The 19,951-nt window shown below is 40.5% G+C and overlaps 1 long non-coding RNA gene across 1 annotated transcript in view; it reads right to left on the bottom strand.

The window, feature by feature from the left end:
• LOC135322428 (uncharacterized) overlaps positions 1-19,951 on the bottom strand; it is an 89,096-nt gene that overhangs the window by 14,184 nt on the left and 54,961 nt on the right. The window lies entirely within an intron of this gene.

The following is a 19,951-nucleotide window of genomic DNA, read 5'->3' on the forward strand; positions in this document are numbered from 1 at the left end:
AAGCAATTAACATCAAAATGGTGAAGGATTCAACCCCCAATAGGCCTTGAGGCTCAGGATGAAGAGATTTAAGTTCTAGCAGATCTTGAGCTTCATTACACACCCATTGTAATAGTAACATGGTGAATAACAAGCCCCCAGGCACCATGGCAGTCCCAAGGCTAGACAAAAATGGTCAAAGTGTGGGAAATGGCCAACTCCCTGTGAATTCCAGCCCCTTGCCCTTAGGCTGGTCCTTCTACTTATTAGCATATGAAACCACCAAGCCCATGAATACAAGCAACACAGCACTGCCTAGGGGTCACACCTCTCTCTCCCGTTTCAGAGAAGGCCCACACTCTGTGGAGTGTGTACCTACTTTTAATCTGAGCATCAAACCCCCACACATCGTGGAATATCTCTTGCCTTTCAACAAATCTCTCTGAATAAATCTACCTTTACTCAACAGTGGCTTGCCCTTGAATACTTTCCTGCATGAAGCCAAGTACCCACATCTGGCAGGGCACACCCAAGGGGCTCAACCAAAGCCTGGGACACAGCCCTTCTCATGCCCCACTTATTTTTTCTAGTATCAACAGGACTGGGTTGTGAAGGGAGCTCTAAGGCCCCGGCTAAGGGACAGAAGCAGCCCCAAGGGCTCGAATTGGTGGGCAGCCTCTCCCCCAGCAGGGGCCCTGGGGTCTGCCCGGTTCTCTATGTTTCTTTGTTGTGCTGACTCCCCAGCCACAGAGCGTTCTCCCTAGGCCTGTCCCCACAAAACCCTTCTCTCCAAAATACAAGCACATCATGTCACAGTCCTCTTGTTCAACCAGGAAATGTTCAGCCCACTATTTCCCTCCCCAGTAAAGTACCTAACTGTCCTCCCTCCCATCCCACCACTTCTTTCTTTGTGACAACTCTGCACTCTCCACCCACCATCCTGAACGCAGGTGCCTTGCTGGCTGGGACCGAGATGTTTCAGTCTTACACAGCCTGCATCCTTTCACTTTCCCCTTTCTACCTTAAAAAGCCTTTCCTGAGTCTCCCACCCATCTGATTCTGAACTTCACAAAGTGCTGAGTTTACGGTCACTATGTGCATACATCCCAGGTTTTGACTAGGTTTCCTTCACAAGATCAACATTAAGGCGCTGCATCAAGAAGTTTAAAGAGGCTATTCTTACATCTGAGCGGAGGAGCCTGCATAAAATTTAAATGGCTTTGAATAGACTGTTAACCAGGGACAGAGAGGTCGCAGGTCCTAGTCAAAAGTGTCATGAGGCAAAATGTTCTTCAAAGGCTCAGAGTGGCTTCTGAACACGGAGTCGGCAGGGAGGAGGTGACAGGCAGTGAGTGGAGTGTGTGACAGAGCTTACGCTCCCCCAGCTGGGGAAGAATTGAATTTTTTTCTAGTTTTCCAAACAATTTCTTACTACCTTTTTCTCCTACTGTCACATACCATTTCCTACGAATTAAGAAAATCAATATCAGTCATTTGGGCCACTTGGGAGAAGCTACACGATGCCATTCACAGGGCTGGGGCATGACAGCCACGCCAGTCTAGGTTGAAAGACCAGTGGGGGTATTTTCACGGTAATCACGGGCATGCAGCAAACTCCCCAGCTTCAATGACCTCATCTCAAAGTTGGGGCCAATAAAACTACCAAGCAAAGTGCGTGATGATTATGGCCAACATCTGTTTACTAGGTAAGTGCCCATGACAGCTGCCGCTTAATGGGGAATGAGTATGACTAACGAGGCCCAGTCTACCTGGTCACACATGCCCTGCCTTCCTGCCTTTGTGCAGCAGCAGAGCTTGTTTAGCTGAGATGAACGCCCCCAGAACAGCCCCGACGGGTAAGCTCCCAGCGCTGCACGGCGAGGTCTGTTCCTTTCCTTCTCAGAGCTGATCACAGTTTGCAGTCATCTGTTTTTATGTTTATCCATTTTGTAACTGCCTCCACCCCGGAGTTTTGCTCAAGCAGCACAGGGCCAGGTATGTCTTCCTCCCTGGTGGATATTCTGGGCTGGGAGACAGCCGAGCACACATCTGGCTCAGGTGCTGAAAGGAGAGGGCAGAAGGCCCAGGGGCCTATGCTGAACTGAGGCCCCTGCACCCAAAATTATGGTCTGACTTTGGGCAAATTACACAGTCTTCTTTACCCTGAGATTCCTCATCTGTCCATGAAAATAACTGCCCATGGCACACAGATTTACCAAAAGGAAATAACCAAATTCACAACCTATTCAAGGGGCTACCAGTGCATCCTCAACAGACAAATGCTGCCTTTACGACTCTGACACACGCGAAGCGGGACGTCCACACACAGTGAACACTGCTAAGTGCCAGTGTGTTAAGTGCTTCATGTGTGCTATAATACTCTTTACAACTTACAACAATCCCAGGTAGAAACCAATATTATCATGCCCATTTCACAGATTCACCAACAGGTTAGGAGAGGTTACATTCTAGTCCAAGGCCCCATGGTGAGGAAATGGCGATTTAAACCTGAATCTGGGCCCAGGCCTGGGATCCATCTCTCTCCCATCCACCTGACCACTTGCCTATGAAATCCACCTGTCCAATACACAAGTTTGCAGCCGGCCAGCTCTTGAATGCAATGTTTGCCACAGTTTCTCAATGTTCATTAATTACCATATACTGTTCTCAGGAACCACTACAGAAAAGAAAGGTGGGCTTACGTCCCTGCCCACAAAGAAAAGGAATTCTGCCTTCTCCTGTAATGTGCAGAACACCTTCCCTACACCACCAAATCCTTTTGTATGCTTCCTCCATGTTTATGTTTGCACACGGCTTATTAAATTAGAAGGTACCTGAAGTAATTCCATCTCGGTTGCTTTCCAAGTTTGCAGATTATCCATAATCATTCTGTGACCGAAAATACTACAGTGTGAATGAAAATACTGCAACCATGTAAGTAAACAAAGAATGCTGAAACCAAATCATCAGTGGCTGCCAACACACCCCAGTGAAGACAGGCCTGCAGCCCAGCCACTACAGCCACTCACAACGGTGCCCTCTGAGCAGACTCAGAATAAGAAAGGACAGGATACTTGCCCTAGATAGCTAGGTGCTTGTCTAAAGAATGAATTCAGTGAGTCAAAATGTTTGCTTCCTCCCATACATGGAAAAGCACTAAATTCTTGAACTTGAGATACCTGGCTTTCTTTAGATAACAAGCAATCTTTTATTGTTCCAACAACCTTGTCTTTGTTGTAAAGCTCCTATATATGCTAGCTCCTCCTCAACCACTTGGGAACAGTCCCTCCGAGCGATCTGAGAGTCTGTCATCCCGGCTCGAGTCCTCCCGCCAAATAAAACATAACTCTTAACTTTTAGGCTGCACATGTATTTCAGTCAAAAGTTTTGGACACCAGGAAGGGACCCAGAGCAGACTTCTCTCCAGCTGAACTCTCAGAGTTACCGGAGCCTTGGTACCAGCATTGGCACTTTGTGCCCATCTGCCTCCTTGGGGAATCCAGATGAATTTGGGTGAGTCTCTCCTGGTTCTCGGATCTCCCAAATTGGTTGATGATCCTGAGTTTTATTTTGTGGTGTATCCAGGTACCTGGCCCTCCAGTTGAAAGATACTGGGGGGGAATAACCCACCCAGTGGAGACATACTGGGTGGGGCCTGGTTGAAAGATAACAGGAAACACCCACCTTGAGGAGACGTCTGAAGTGGGGCTGGTGGAAACATACCAGGAAAATACTCACCCAGTGAAAACGTCCTGAGTGGGTCCCAGTTGTAAGACACTGGGTTCAGGACTAAGTGGTTAGGTAAGAGGCTGGTCTAATGTTGTCCTCGATTTGGTTACCTCCATTGAATTTTTCGGAATAGAAGTAAAACTCTTATGAGGAACCTTTCAACTCCAAAAATGGGACCCTCCTCCTGGCTGGTAACAGCTTTCTTGGGTGATGGAGAAAATTACAGGAATGGTAGAGGCAAAGACTTCATGCCATAGTGTTGTCCCTGTGGGAAATCTTACCAGCAATTTTATTCTGAGAACCCGACCTTACAATGGGAAATAGAACTTTCAAAAAAAATTAAAAAAAAAAAAACACAGAACAGAAAAGAAAAAGAAATGACAGATTGCCAGCCTCCAACTAATACACTAGCCAGGTTTATATACGTACAAAACTCACAACATTCATTAGGAATTAGAAAAAATAACTCACCCTGAAAGTAACTAACCAGGCCTGATAAAATATTTTTTGGAATTCTGAACTTATAAGAACAAAATCCCATTTAGGGGGAACTTGGATTTCTCTTCCTGTGTCCTTGAAATGTAAATGTTTTATCTTTCTCTGGGTGTTTTATGTGTGTGTATGTATGTATATATGTGTTTCTTTTTTTTTAAACGACACCTTGGACTCTGTCATACAAAAGGTACAAGTATTGTGTACATATTGTGGCCACGCAAATAAATTGGGATTCTCAAAAATCCTTTGATTGTACCAATTTTCAGATATTTTGCCATCTTAACCGTTGTTCCATCAGCCTGGACCACAAAGGCTTTTAGCTTTTGGAAAGTAAACTTTTGAATTTTATTTAAGCAACACCCCCACTGTCATGTGGAAAAGCCTCTTCATCTTATTGGTTTAAAATCACTTTATATATATATATATAAATTGATGGCCATATGATGGATCCTTTAATTTGGGAAAACTTTTAAATTGGTGAAAGTTGAAAGAGCTCTCATTATAAACAGCCGTTTTATTGGTACCTATTAAAATCAAGTTTAAAGGTAGAAAAATATATCTAATGGTTAACCTAAGAAATTAGTTAAAAAAAAAAAACTGGTTTGAAAACCTACATTTGTGTTTTTCCTTTCCGATCAATGTTTTTAGGGATGCTAATAAATACTTAGAATAATTAATGTTAATTAGGCTGAATAACTGGAAAAAGGATTGTAAAAATGTCAAAAAAGATAAAGATAAGGGGCTTATCCCAAATGGATAAATATTTTTATATGGTTATTTTGAATGAGATAAATAAAATGGACATTTTTGGATTTAGATACAAGGTTTTGATACTACACTATGTAAAGTAAAAAAAAAAGGGCCAAAGAGATCACCTACTCCCCCCCAACATTAAAGTTCAAACAAGTCCGCTTTAGCACAGTTTAAAATATATGTATTTATAGAGCTAAAAAAATACATATTTATAGACTGAAATACTTGATCAATGATTGGGACAACAGACCTATTAATCAAATTGAAAATTGAGAAGGGCCTAAGCTCTTTGGCTGAAACTTGGGAATCCCAGAGACTATTCTATATAATTAGATACAATGCACACACACACAAAAAAAGCTTCTGACACTCCTTCTAGAAATAGGAATTACTGATTAAACCTAATAAATATAAAAATTAAAGGTACGAGATTTAATAAAATTGAGATAAAGTTTGTAAAATTGGTATATTAAATGGGCTTTATATAAAACATTTGCTTAATTATATTGTGGGATAGATATATTTCAATGGAAAAACGCTTCCCCTTCTTGGTATTATAAGGCTGGGCACATATCTGTCCCTTAGAAAATATTAATTGAACAAAGTGAAGGAAACCAATAGAGTTTCGTGAGCCTTCCAATATAACGTAAAATTAAAAACTAATATTCAGTGGCTAATAGACAATAAAGTAAGAGGTTTACCCTGGGTTTAACTTATAACCCAAGGAAAAGAGACCTCACTAAATACCTTATGCAAGCTTTGGAAGACATGCTAAAGTAAATCTTAAAGTTTTAAAACATGGAATTCTTTGTTTACAGCTCTTCTCACTGATACAAAAAAAAGCCAATTAAGGAGATACAATTGGATCTGCGTGACAGAGCAGTTCTCTGGGGAACTGGAAGCGTCTGTCTTTGTCTTGCAGATCAGAAATATAAATACAGCAAACAGTGACCTAGAATGAGCCTAATTAGCTCAACGAGATAATACTTAAGGCCAAGAAATTTTTGGCATTTTAGAACTCATAACTCTGACGTGTCCTTCAGCATTTGTCAAGAATTCTTAAATGTCGGTTTCATAAATAGTAAGCCTTAGTGATTTGAGCAAGCAAATTCAGCTTACTCCAACTATTATTATACCTATCTTATAAGTAAGTTTTAAAGTGAACCTATGAGATCTCTAGCTTTTGTCTGTTTATAAGCCTGCGTACACATTATAGATGTGAGATATTTCTACAGCTGAAAAAAAAAATCAAAGTCAAAGATCTCTGCTTATTTGACGTAAAAAAAATAAGAGCTTACAAATTAAGTATTTTTAAAATAAAAACTGACCAAATTGACTTTCAGCGTTACGTGAACTGGAAAATATTCAATATTAAGATTACACTTGGTATTGTTTAGTTTAAGTATGTTCTAATTAATATAGACATCTTTAAAGTCATCAATATTAAGTACAATACCTTTACTGTACCTAGTTTTAATGAAAGTCAAATAAGATCCTGTTATATCTGTTGCAGAATTGTCAAGAAAAAAATAGTAATGTGGTGTAGTAAAATTTTAAGTAAATTAAATGCAAATGAGATGAGAGCTTTGGGTAAATTTTTAAAATATATTTTTAAAATGTATGGTTAAGATACTCTCTAAATGTTTGGTATCTTTAAATTCTAGAGTTGTGCTAAATTGAGTTAAATGATAGGAGTTTATTAAATAGCTATGACACTTTCAGATAAAATAAGATTGTAATATGAATTATTTAACATTTAACTTACCCTTACAGAGAAAGTAAAGGTGTTTAGAAATATTAATAAATGGTTGGTGCTACCCTGAAATAATCTCTATTATTAAGGGTATAATCTCAGTATCCTAGGAAAGTAAGATAAATGTGTAAAGGAAGATATATGAATGTAATTATATTTTGTTAATAAAAAATAGTGACTTTCTTCTGAAGCTGGTTACTTCTGAATGGAAGAGAAAATAAAGGACACACTAATGTGAGTATAGTAAGCTGTGGAACGCTTGTGGAAGAGGAACCCTGAGGAAAGGGTTTTGTACGTTGTCGGAATTGTCTAAGTTTAGAATCAACTTGGGCAAAGTAAATGAATCTTAGAAGTAATCTGGTAGAAGACTAGATTTGGTTTTCTCTCTGTTAAGATGACAAAATTTTCTAAAAATGTTAATCCACTTTCAATAACAAATTGTAAAGCTTCTTATACCACATAACTGACCTGTTCTGCTTTTACCTTTAACGTATTTTCTTGTTAATGAAAAAGAACTACTTTACAGTGATCTATATGTTTATCTGACCAAGTGTTCTGAAAACTTTTAAAAAGCTCCCCAAATATCAATTTCTAATTAAAGTTCTTTTAATCTCCAGTTAAGTTTGGGATGCTACAGAGGGCCCCTGAAACATCCCAAAGAGAGATTTTAAAGTAGTAAGTTTCATTTGGCATGTTAAATAACATGGTATTGTCAAATGAATAATAGATCTTCCTAGGTTATATTGTATGAGAAAATATTATTAATATAGATATTCTAGAAATTATACGGATTCCCTAAAATTCTGGTATATCTGAAATGTTACCAGTCATAATTCTAGTTATAGTGACCAGCTTTCTTTATCGATTATAGTGTAACGTTGTTTAACCATGCTTTTAAATCACTTGTCATTTATATACAGTTAATTGTTTCCTTCTGATGATTTTGCAAATTGCTTTCTCTTCAAGGAGATTTATTGATTTCAAATGAATTTCAAATTATAGCACTGAACTAAACTGGGTAAGTAATTTTAAAGGTCTAATGGATACTCTGAGTAAAAGAATTAGTTACATGGGACTGAGTAAACTGGTGAATATGGTTATAATTTTTGATTTTGTCTGAAATACTACTGGCTTTTAACCTGTTTCCCAGACATAAAGAAACTCTTCTCCTCAAGCTAGTTATGTTTCACAGAAATTTGATAAATTATACTTATGTACGCAGACTTGGAACAGGTATCTTTTCTCTCTATCTGATCCCTTAAGAGACTAAAAACTCTAAGGTCCCCAGTGGCTCTATCAGACAAATGAGGAAGATCATCTCCTAACAGATATAGCAATCTCAAAGTATTTTAAGGATTTTAAAGAGAAAAGAATTTACCTAAATCTGTAAGGCAGAAATCCATGACAAGCCCTTGACGAGGCATTCTGGGCCTAAGAAAACCTTATTAACATTCTACCCTGAGAGTCCTTATTAAAAGTTCCAACACAGCCAATTTAAAAAAAGCCTATATAATCAAATAATCAGACTTAGCTTGTAAATAAATTAATCTTGATTTGACTATATTTGAGAAAACTGAGGGTAACTTTAGAGAGAAAAAAGATTATATTTTAGTGGATATTAATTTCTAGTTTTGTTGATTGAGGTCTATATTTACTTAGACATTTCCCAGATCATTCCTTGCTGTTATGTCACATTGCTGTAAAGTTTAATTGAATTATGAAAAGAACACTCTAGGTTTGTTTCTGAGGCTCAGTAATCTATCCTTGGTAAAGATCCAATGCCCCATGACCAGAAGCCAGGGGAATATACATACTGGTACAGGCATGACTTAAAGAACTGTCTCCAACCTGAATGGAAGGACCCTTTATCAGGTACTCTTAACAAGACCATACACACCAAAGCTGAAGGAAATGGACTTTCAGATTCATTTCCTATCAGAAACAGCCCCTGCGGTGCACTGGCCTATAGAGCACTGCTCACCTTAAAACAATGCCCAAATGGAGAAGAATCTACCAGGTCAGGATGAGAAGAAGTCAACATCTGAAGAAGACTGCAGACCCAAGACACAGAACCAGGCCTGTATGCCAATTACTTTGATAATTTCTCCTACCTTTGATTATGAACTACTCCAGCTGCTAAGTTTATGGTAAATTACCTATGTCTAGTACTTCTGTGTTACCTTGGTGGGTTTCCCTACTCCAAGGCTCTAACTAGATAGCCCTCAGAAACGTTATTCTAAAAAGAAATTATAGTTCTGTTTAGGCCACTATTGATCTTACAAGGTGGGAGACCTCACCTGGCCAATTAATACCTGCTCTGACCCTGACCATAAATATGAAATTTCGCATAAGATCACTCAAACTCAATCAGGAACACAAGGAAAATTTTAACCCAAAAATATAACTTCTCGACTATTAAATTCTTACACATGACTTTATAAACGTTACTAGCTGAATTACTTATATTCTATCTATATAATAAAATTGTTGTCTGTTACATTTCCCAAGTGTAACTAGGCCTACAAAATTGATGATGGCTAAACATCTTGAAGGAATAGATAAAATTTATAACTCTGTGTAAAATAATTGTAATAGTGTGATTCTAGTTATGGTAATGAGCAACGAAGGGTAAACAATTCCTGGATCATAATAGACTAGTAAGACAGGCGATCCAGAGAACTTTTAGTATCAACAGGGTCTGATAAAAAACTAACACCTTGAATGGCAGCTCAGAAGATACTTCACCTGAACTAGGAATGAGCCATCCTAGCACCCTGGGACAAAATTGGTCATGAAACGTCTCTCAAAACATTGGTCGAATTTAGGACCAAGGGGGAGCACTGTGAATCAAAGTACTACAATGTGAAAGAAAATACTGCAACCATGTCAGTAAACAAAGAATCCTGAAGCCAAGCCATCAGCAGACACTGCCACACCCCAGCGAGTACAGGCCTGCAGCCCAGCCTCTCAGCCACTCATATTGGTGCCCCCTGAGCAGACTCAGAATAAGAAAGGACAGGATACTTGCCCTATATAGCTAGGTGCTTGTTAAAGTATGAATTCAGTGAGTCCAAATGTTTGCTTCCTCCCATACATAGAAAACCACTAAATACTTGAACTTGAGATACCTGGCTTTCTTTAGATAACAAGCAATCTTTTATTGTTCCAACTACCTGGTCTTTGTTGTAAAGCTCCTGTATATCCTAGCTCTTCCCATACCTCTTGGGAGCAGTTCCTCAGAGTGATCTGAGAGGCTGTCATCCCGGCTCGAGTCCTCCCGCCAAATGAAACACAACTCTTAATTTTAGGCTGAACGTTTATTTCAATCAACTCCCAGAATAGACACAACTCATCACTTCTGTAATGGAATACACTGGATCAGTAACCAAAAGCGTGTTCTAGTCCTGAAAAACTACTGGTTCCTCTTTCTTCCTGTCATTATACAGTCCCACCAGAACTCATTACTTTGCTGTCTGCTCATCTGGTAACCAAACTCAGAGAAGAGTCAACTCAGCAGACTGCCCTACTGGGGAGAACAGCCGGCAAAAGCACTGTGGGTTGCCTGCCCTCCCGCACGCTCTGCTGACCCCTAGTGTCCTCCGTGGAGACCAGAGCAACAGAGCTGTTCCCAACAACAGCAAAGTCCCACACGTTAAGAAAATCATTTTATTTTATACGATATGTTACGTATATACCCATCTCTGAAAACAGCTTTGCCAGAAGCCCAAATCTTCAACATTAATCAGCAAAGGCAAATCCGGTCCCTAAGTGAATACAAGTTTTAAGACGATGCTAAGGCCTCCAAAGTTCTCTCCACGACCATCAATCAAACTGCCTGCAGGTCTGCAGCTGCAGGCGGCAACATGTCTGCTTTTAAAGCAAACCCATCCTGCCCTCGGGTGCTACAATGTCCCTCTACGCCCTCCCATCTCAGGGTAAGAGCAGCCGCTGCAGAACCTCACAGGGCAGCACTGACAGGACTGGACACAGAGGATCAGAGCTAAACTAAGCCTTCTGATGACACTAGCTTGTCACTGTGTCACTTTACAGATGAAGATATATATAGAGAGAACTGGGGTGATCTTGCTCAAAGTCACACAGCTAATAAGTGGCAAAGTCTATAACTCTGCTCCTCCCTCCGGCGTGACGCCCCAGCTGGGATGCCCACAGGGTTCTCTCGTGCCTGCCTGACCAGTCCTTTCCTGTCACTCATAACCCACCACAGGGTCTGAACCTAGCCTGCCTTTTCAGCATCTTTTACCTCCAGTCTCTCAGGAACAAGGCTGCTCGTGCCACTGTATGACTTCCGGCTTCCCAAACCCTCCGTGCTCAGGGTGGTCTTGCCTGTGCATCCAGCACCCTGCTCAGAGGCTTTTCCTCCCCTGCAGGAGGACGTTTCCACTCTCTGTAGGGACACCCCCTCAGGGAAACCCTCTTCTCGCCCTCAGCACAGCAGGTGTCCCAGGCCACATCACGAGCTGCCCCATTAGGACTGTGGGTGCCCAGGTTTGCCAGTCAGACCAGAAGCCTCAGAGCAAGGGATTATGCCCGGGTCTCCCTGCAAACCTACTGCCCGCCTAACAGTCCCCAGCCAACAGGTCACCTGGAAGTCACAGCAAGTGCCCCACCCAATCCAGAAGTCTCTTCATTTACCAGCACTGCTGAAGACTGGTTTCCAACCTTTGGTCAGTTTTGCACAAAAAGGCACCTTCCACTGTGAACCGGGGGGGGGTTTTGCTTATGCAACTCACCCTTACTGGAAACGTCAAGGGAAACCAAAAGGCCTTTTCTCGACAATTTTTTGATGACAACCTCCCACCCACAATACTCAAATGTTCAAGAGAATTGGGTCCACGTGATTTTGTTTTCCTTACGCTGTGGCTCAAAACACTGCAGTTTTCTTTCTCTTTTGAGGGTATTTGTACTAAGTTTATAGGCTTTAATCTGCTTTTGTCTCACTCTTCAGTATCCCTAGCAGTTGCCACTTCTTACTCCCTTCAGCAGCCTCCCTCCCAACATCAAGTCTAGGAAATCAGCTGTGATGAGGGGCCCAGGGGCAGTCACAGAAGATGCAACTAAGGCACAGAGAGGCGACATAATTTGCCCAAGGTGATCAGCTTCAACCCCTAACAGTGTGTGTCACGTCCCTCTGTTTAACTCTTATGCTAAGCAAGTTAACTTTTTGTAGATTATAGTTATAAACAGATGAGGTATCAAAATATACACAAGGACACACATCAAATCTAAGATGTTGATTAACTCCACTATTTTGTTTCTATTTATTTTATTTCTCTTAAAAAAATTAAGAACCTCTGCAGTCAATAATGCAAAATGTTACTGGGTTTTAAATCCAGAATATGGAGGTGTTAAGTGTGTCATTGCTCATCCTTATTTGTATGTTCACAAGACAAAATGATTTGAAAGACTCTCTCCCCTCCCCCTACTCACTACTGGATCTCACCAGAGCTCCCAGTCCACACATCTAACAGCCTTTCATTTACCCACAGCTGAACTCATCAGATTTTCCCCAGAATTCCCTCTGCAGGTTTCCCTCATCACAGCACAGCAGGACTATCATTTACCTCATTAATCCACCCAGAAACCTGGGCCTTACTCCATTCTAACTTCACAGACAGCATTCATCCTTTCTTATTTACCATCGAAACATGTCTTCAATCTGTTCGCTTTAACACACTAACCGTCTCACCGCTCAAGTGGAAGCCACCAACACTGCACTCCTGGACTCACGAGTCTCCCAAGTGGCCCTAAAGCCGCTCTCCCCTACTTGAGACAAATGGGATTGTGTCACTCCCGCGCTTTTAGGACTCTTTTCAAACCCACTCTTCTTAGAAGAAACTCCCAGTTCTTCACCTGGTGAAGGTCTTTGCCGTCAAACTGTCAGCTCAGGAAGGGCAGGACACGCCCTCTCCCCTTGGCCCCACCCTCTGGCAGAGCATCAGCATGGGAGGACCTGCTGAGCTACACCAGCCTGTATTCTAAACCTGGTCTTGATTTCTTAGCAAACTGCTTCACTTATCCATACAAATCCAAGGTAGATTAGAAAGATTTTAGATGTTGAGCTAGAATATTGATTTGGGGATTTTGCACTAGCAACCTGCAAGTACATGTTCTAATGATTCTGTCTTCTAAAAACCACACCCAGATTTAAGTAGTACTTGTGGAATGTCTTCGGAGTAAAAGGGACTGTACTTTTACAGACTTTATATTTTATAACATGAACAAACCGGACAGGGTCACAAATGGAACTGCCTCACAAGTGACAGAAGACAGGTGAGAGGCATATAGCAACAAGTCACAAAGATGGTAAGAGAAACGTTGATTCTCCAAACCCCCAAAAAAATTTTGAAAGAACCGAAAACTCTGAATTTTGAAAGTAAAACACTATCATATAAAGAAATAAAATAAATAATCCTCTTCATCAGTGTTTCAAGATCTGACTGCAGAATTTTTAGCAGGCCATACTGAATCCTAGCACAGAAAAATCAGATGGACTAGTGGTGAGTAATTTCCAGGGAAACGGCAGCAATTCCTCCACTTGTAAGAGGACACACACTCAATTGTCGAAGGTGATTTTAAACCACATTCTGGAGAAATTCAGAAGATTCAGGCACCGATTCTAGATGGTGATGACACGGAAGGACGGGTTGGATGCATGCTTCTAACTGAGTCACCGGCATTCTTACACTGCAGGGGGAAACGGAGGCTCTCAGTTATGAGCAGAGATGTTCCTGTCATGTCTCCCAGGCCGTGCCTCGGGGACTCAGTGCCCTGCAGCAGCCTGGCCCCAGGCGAGGACCCGCAGCGTGGCCCACTCAACCAGGAGGGGCACTGTGCTTGAGAAAGCCCATCCCCGATGGGAGAAAGAGGGGCTGGTGGGGTTGTGTGTACCTATAAATGATCATAGAAATACACCTGCATACATTCATTTGATACAATTAATATTAGCAGGCTATTTAACAAAATTTCAATTGTCAGTGTTAATTTTACCATTCCTTTCCTCTTGTCCCCTGCACTCTGAGACAGGCTTAGGCTCTCTCACACCTGCAGCTCTGATGCAATATTTGTGAAGTCATTTTACTTTGCTGCAAGTGTCCTCGCTCCCCGTGTCGCTGTGACTGTCGTCTCTTAACAGAGTCAAATGTCTTCCTGGATCTCTCCCTGATTTCCCTGCTCCTGCTTCTCAGATCCTGAGATAAAGAACAAGTGAAGACACATGACTAGAAAAGGCACTGTGGACTTGACCAAAGTCCTCAGTGACCCCCTAGGTGAGTGCTGCCCACCCCTTACCTTCGATTCTCAACGTTCTGCCCAGGGTGACATCCAGACAGGAAAGAGTCTTGGGCCCAATTAAAAGCTGTGAGGCTTGGGTGCAGGGAAAGGTGCAGGAGCTGGTTCTGGAGCCGGGCCCCTCCTCACCTCTGCTACTCTCTCTCCCGTGGCCCTGCCCCCAAGCCCCCAGGCTCCCTGATCTTCTGTCCTCTTCTACACTACTCCAAGCCCTTTTCCCCTTCCTTTATTCCCTGATTATCCCCAGCTGTAGTGATTTTTTCATCACAGCATCTAAAAAAATTTCCTACAGCTGAAAAAGAAGTCTCCAGAGGTCAATACCCACATGGTGGTTCCTGAAGAGAGCCCCTGGTTAGGGGGACCCTCACCAACACTCACAGGGCATCAGACATGTTGCAGGGTCGTCCACCCCCAACAAGAGTTTGCTGTGACCCCTATGCCCGCACAGCATCCCTGTTCACAAAACTGTAGTTGGGCCACTTATCCGTTATTAAGAAGCAAAAATAAAAAAATTGCTCATGTTTCTTACTAAAATTATCTATGAGGTGGAAAAAGAAATTGTAATAGAAAAGAACAAATTTGACTCCATGTTAGATGTGTTCATTTGGCTTTAAACCTGTACCCTGTTTTCTAGGCTAAGACTTGTTATCTCTGCACCTTTTGTAAAAGAAAGTTGCCTTTAGCCTGAAATATCCAGGAGGGCCTATTCTGCGGGCTCTGATCTTTAAGGATGTTAGCTCTTCTACACTTATGTAGAGATGGCAAGTTGCAAAATAAAAATAAACTTTGTTTTTTTTGAGGTTTTACAGGGGCGCCATGATTTGACCCACATGGACACCTGCAAGAACAAAGGATTCCAAGGAAATCAATTCGTACAGCAAGAAGTTTGCAACAACCAACCACACCCCCACCACTTTTTAGTATAAAAGGAGACTGAATTCTGACTTGGGGAAGAGAGTTCTCCTGGATATCAGTATGCCATCTTCTGAGTCTGCCAGCTTTTCAAATAAAGTCACTACTCCTTACTCCAAAAGCTCATCTCCTGATTTATTGGCCTGTCATGCAGCAAGCAGAACGAGTTTGGACTTGGTAAATAAATGACTGCATTAGAGGTAGTATGTCTCCACTGTTTCCTCATTTCCAGTATGTCACAAACAATCAATTTTATATGCTGTTTAAGAACACGACCAAAAAACCTATTATTCGGAATTGATTCCATGGAAATAAAATTATTTCTACTCCTTCAAAACTTTGTTCTTTTCTATTTTATTTTGTTTTGCTTATTGAAAAGAAAATAAAAGTCAAATCATTTTATTTCACGTATTTTTTATAGCTACATATTGTAAATACTACAAAGATATTTAAATTGCAATAAAAATTGTTCATATATTAGTATAAAGATATATACACAATCAAAGCAGAGTAGGAAAGGAGTGGATATTTACTAAAAATCCACTGCACATCCAGTCTTTTACAAGCATATCCTGGAATATAAGCTCTATTATCCAGGGGTCCACCACCCCCATTCTCACTGCCGAGTCCCATAGTAATCAACCTCCAAAGCACCAGCATAGAACCACGCGATCACTATTTTAGGTATAAATGAGGGAATTAGCTCTTTCAATTCTAAAACTGAAACCTTAAAATAAATACTGAACTTATTTACAAACAAAGAAAATTGGACACAAAAAAGTACAGTTTCTCCCCCAAGTCACAAAGATAATTACTGGTAAAGGCAATATTTGAACTCATCTGCCTGATTCTAAAAACTAAGGTGGAAATCCCCTTTGACTGTGGAGGTCCAGCAGCACAGCCTATCACCCTATCTTTGTTCAGATCTAGCATTAGACAGCCTGAGACAGCACCCCATTCCTATGGAACTCGAGGGCAAACGATAACAATAAGGATTTTATATTCAGTAGTTTCTTGGTCTCATTTATATAAAGTGTCAGCAGGTCAGCAGAAAACTCTGGGAAATATGAGTGGGTCCAGAGCTTTTTGCTGATAAGAAACAATCTATCAGGACAGAGTGACCTTCCCATGAGAGGCCTCATGGACATAAACTAAAGGCAGCTGAGCAATGAAAACTAGCAAGACCATGGAACTCAAGCAAGAAAGATCCCTGCCATCCCCCACCCAGTTGCCTTTTCACCCACATGGACAAGATGGCAGAAGACCCAGGTTCTTGTCCAAGTTACACCATCATGGATTCTCACCCATAAAAAGTTATGACTCTATGCTGTCTTAAGCCCTTTCCAACTCAAATATGATGACACCAATATCTCAGCAGAATGTCTATGTCTTCACTTTCTCTCTTCTATTAAGATACTATATCTATGGCCAAAAAGCAGAAATCCAATTAAAAACACCATGCACGAAGGCTGGTGAAAGTCTGCGTAAGAGACTTTGTTCTCACGCTCAGTGAATGAAAACTCAGAAAAAGTGTTCCATCACCCTCTGCAAGTGGGAGGTAGCCTGATTGTGTGTGTGTTTTTGTGCACGCGTGTGTGTGTGTAAATCAAATACAATGCATTCTGGGATGTGTACAGATTTTTTTTATGTTACTGTCATTTCATGAGGATGAGCCAACCTTTAAAGTAACTTGAATCTAGTGTTCTGAGAGAGTCCCAGGATCTTTTGATGGAGGAGGGGAAAGGGGAAAGGAAAGGAGGAAAGAAGTAAATGAAGCAAAGGAGTAAGAATACTACTAGGGAAAGGCAAGACTTTAATTTTGTTCCTACTTGCATCACACACAAATTAGGGACTGGCTTTCCCCCATGTCTCATCAAGCACTGAGTTGCAGAAGAAGAGGTGACAGCCCATTTCTCACTGAGATTGTGACTGTACATGGCATCTTATAGACACAAATTATTTACCCTGATCAAACACTCTAGCAGCAGGCCGTAATTCTCCTGTTTTGAGAGACAAGAAAACAGGAGTTCAAAGAGGATGTATAACTTGAGAAAAGTCAGAGGACCAGTAAACTAAAGAGGATGAATTCAAACTCAGATCTGAATGGAGAGTCTGATCTTCCCACTCCCAGGGCTGGAAAATCCTTAACAGACAGGCTTCCCAGCTCCCTGCATTGTTCCTGGCACCAAGCATTTCCCATGGCGATGGTATCCTGTTCTCACAGACACAGTGCTCTGTGCAACCAATAACCTCCACTCGACCTTGATCATATATCTGCCTCACTCAATAGGCTTCTCCATACAGGCAGGAAAGCTGGCTTTCAAGTGCGTACAAAGCCACCCCTGTTCTTACCTGGGCTCTTCAGCGGCTTTTCCAGCATAAAGGCAGCCATGAAAGTGCTCACAGTTTGTACATGAGCCACACTACCTCTCTCCATCTGTCTCCCCACCTATACTACTTAGCTATGACCATTTTGAGAATCTTGGAAACAAATTTTTAAAAACAGAAAAGAAACTATTCTGTAACAAGTACTTAATACTTACAATTTTAAATGACAAGTTACAAAGTGAGTATTTACAAATTGAATCTGCCTTCCTAGGTGTCAGTTTTAACAGTTAAAAAATATAATAGCAAAAAATTCTCACTTACAAAATTAACAAAAACTTCAACAATAATCTGGAATAAACTCAAAAACAATGCCCATGTTGTACATGGAGAAACACAGGACTGTACTGAGGGATAAAGTAAGAAGTGTGAATGCAGAGACATCAACATATTGTATGGAGGAAAGCAGTTTTGTAAAGATGAACGTTCTCCTAAGAATAATTCAAAACTTACTAAAAATTCCCATGACAGCTCTTGTCTGTTTTTTTTTAACTTGAACAAAATATTTTGGAACTCTTCAGGAATAATAAACTCATAATACTAGACAAGAAAATTGGGGATGGAAAAAAGAATAAAAAAAATCGCACTGTCAGATATTAAATAAATTTTTACAATATGTAAGATATAGCACTGGAGTAAGAAAGTAAGACTGACAGAAATAAACCATGAGCTCAAAAAGAGACTCTAGTGTACATAAATATTTTGTACAGTTGGGATTTCAAATCAAAGAGCAAAGTATGAATTCAATAATTGTCTTGGGACAATCAGAGAATCACCTGGAAAAAACAAATTCTATTCCAGTCATAATGACCACAAGAAAAATTACAGATAGTGATGTAAATATTAGAAAGTACTAATAACAGCAAATACAAATCTTTGCTTATAGTAATTCAACTTCTCCTCACTATAAAAAGTAGTATTATCATCTCCATCATAGAGATTAAAAAATCCTACAGAGGAGATATATACCATTATAAGAAAATATTTCTAAGAATATTATCAAGGATAAAACCCAAAAAGAAGACATTTACTGTCTTAAGATTATTTTCGGCCACAACAAAAATAAACCTACTGAACAAAATGAAAGGCAAGAAATGACAAGAAAAAGCTCTGTGATACATGTTAATGAAGACAAGGGGTTAATGTTCATAACATACAAAGAGCTGTCACAAAGCAACAAGAAGCTCCCTCACTTAAATGTGTGCAAAAGACAAAAGGGATCATTCACCTTTTAAAAGTCAGATGGCTAATGAGTGAAAAATGCTCAATACCTCACTGGTCATCAAGTGCAAACTAAAACAATGAAAAAGCAATTTTGCTCATCATATTGGCAAATGTTTTTAAAAAATATTCTAGGTAGTGTCCATCTTTGAGAGAACAAACTGAGCGATCTTTTTGGAGGATGACGTGTCAATGGATATGTAAACTCTGAAAAATGTGTGTACACACAGACTGAACTCCATTTTAGGAATAGTTTCGCTTAGAAATAAAATCAGTTCAAAAAGATGTACTCATCAGAGCATTTACACAGCACTGTTTACAATGGTGGGAAGAAAAGCTGAAGTGAAATCATATCCAGCGATAGAGAATTGGTTACATAAGTTATTCTACATCTTTTCATTCCCCGCAGGAGAAGGAATTTCTAGAGTCACTTGAAAGGAGCCTGTGATGTATGTAATTGTCACATCCAGGGACTAAATTTCCAGAAACCTTAACTAAAGGAATACTCATACAAGATCACAGGAATGTTTGTACAAGAAGGACGCCAGTCAAACACCCTTTCTGACAGTGGAAAATGGAGAAAACTTAAGTATCCACCATCAAGAGAATGATGCGGTAAATGAAGGCGAGCTGTGGGCACTAAGGGGCAGGCGTTTTGGCGTGGTCCAAGGCCTTGTCCACAGTACTCTCCCACCAAAGGTGTCCTTACACAAGAGACCAAATCTACTGCACATCAGGAGACCCCTCTACTCTATCTGAAAGGACCGGGTGAGTCTGGAGTGGGAGGACGTCTATGATATACACCTCAGTGAATAAACCGAGCTGCACAAAACATATAGTATGGCCTTATTTTTCAATAAAGCATATATACACACACATATACATAGATTTCTCATATACATGTATGTATGTATGTGTATATATATATGACAGGCATAAAGGTCATGAAATATATACACCACATTGTCAGCAGTTTTTACTCTCAGGAAAAAAAGGGGAAGGGATGTAGGGGCCTTTCGGTACCACCACAGTTCTCTTTTCAGTATTTCAGTTAAATATACTTGGAATTTAAAAGGTTATTTAAGTCCGAAGTAAAATGGACGTTGCCTCCACAAGACAGAATGCTATACTGGTCATTAAAAATCATGCCAGGGGAGAGAGAATACTGTAGAAAAAAGTGTAATAAGCCGAATGAAAAATGGAGGTCTCCACAAAGTAAACAGGCACAGAGTGCTCGCTCGTTTTTATGACAGACGTAATACACACTGATGAAAAGAACAGAAAATAGATGTTAAAGTGTTAATTATTATCTCTGAGTAGTGGGACCAGGATAGACCCTTTTGTCCCTTTTTTTAAGACTTATTATATTAAATACACATTATTTTTCATCTGAAAAAAGCATTTTTAGATGTCTAG

The sequence above is a fragment of the Camelus dromedarius genome, chromosome 11 (genome assembly GCF_036321535.1).
Source record: "Camelus dromedarius isolate mCamDro1 chromosome 11, mCamDro1.pat, whole genome shotgun sequence".
In the NCBI taxonomy this organism is placed as follows: domain Eukaryota; kingdom Metazoa; phylum Chordata; class Mammalia; order Artiodactyla; family Camelidae; genus Camelus; species Camelus dromedarius.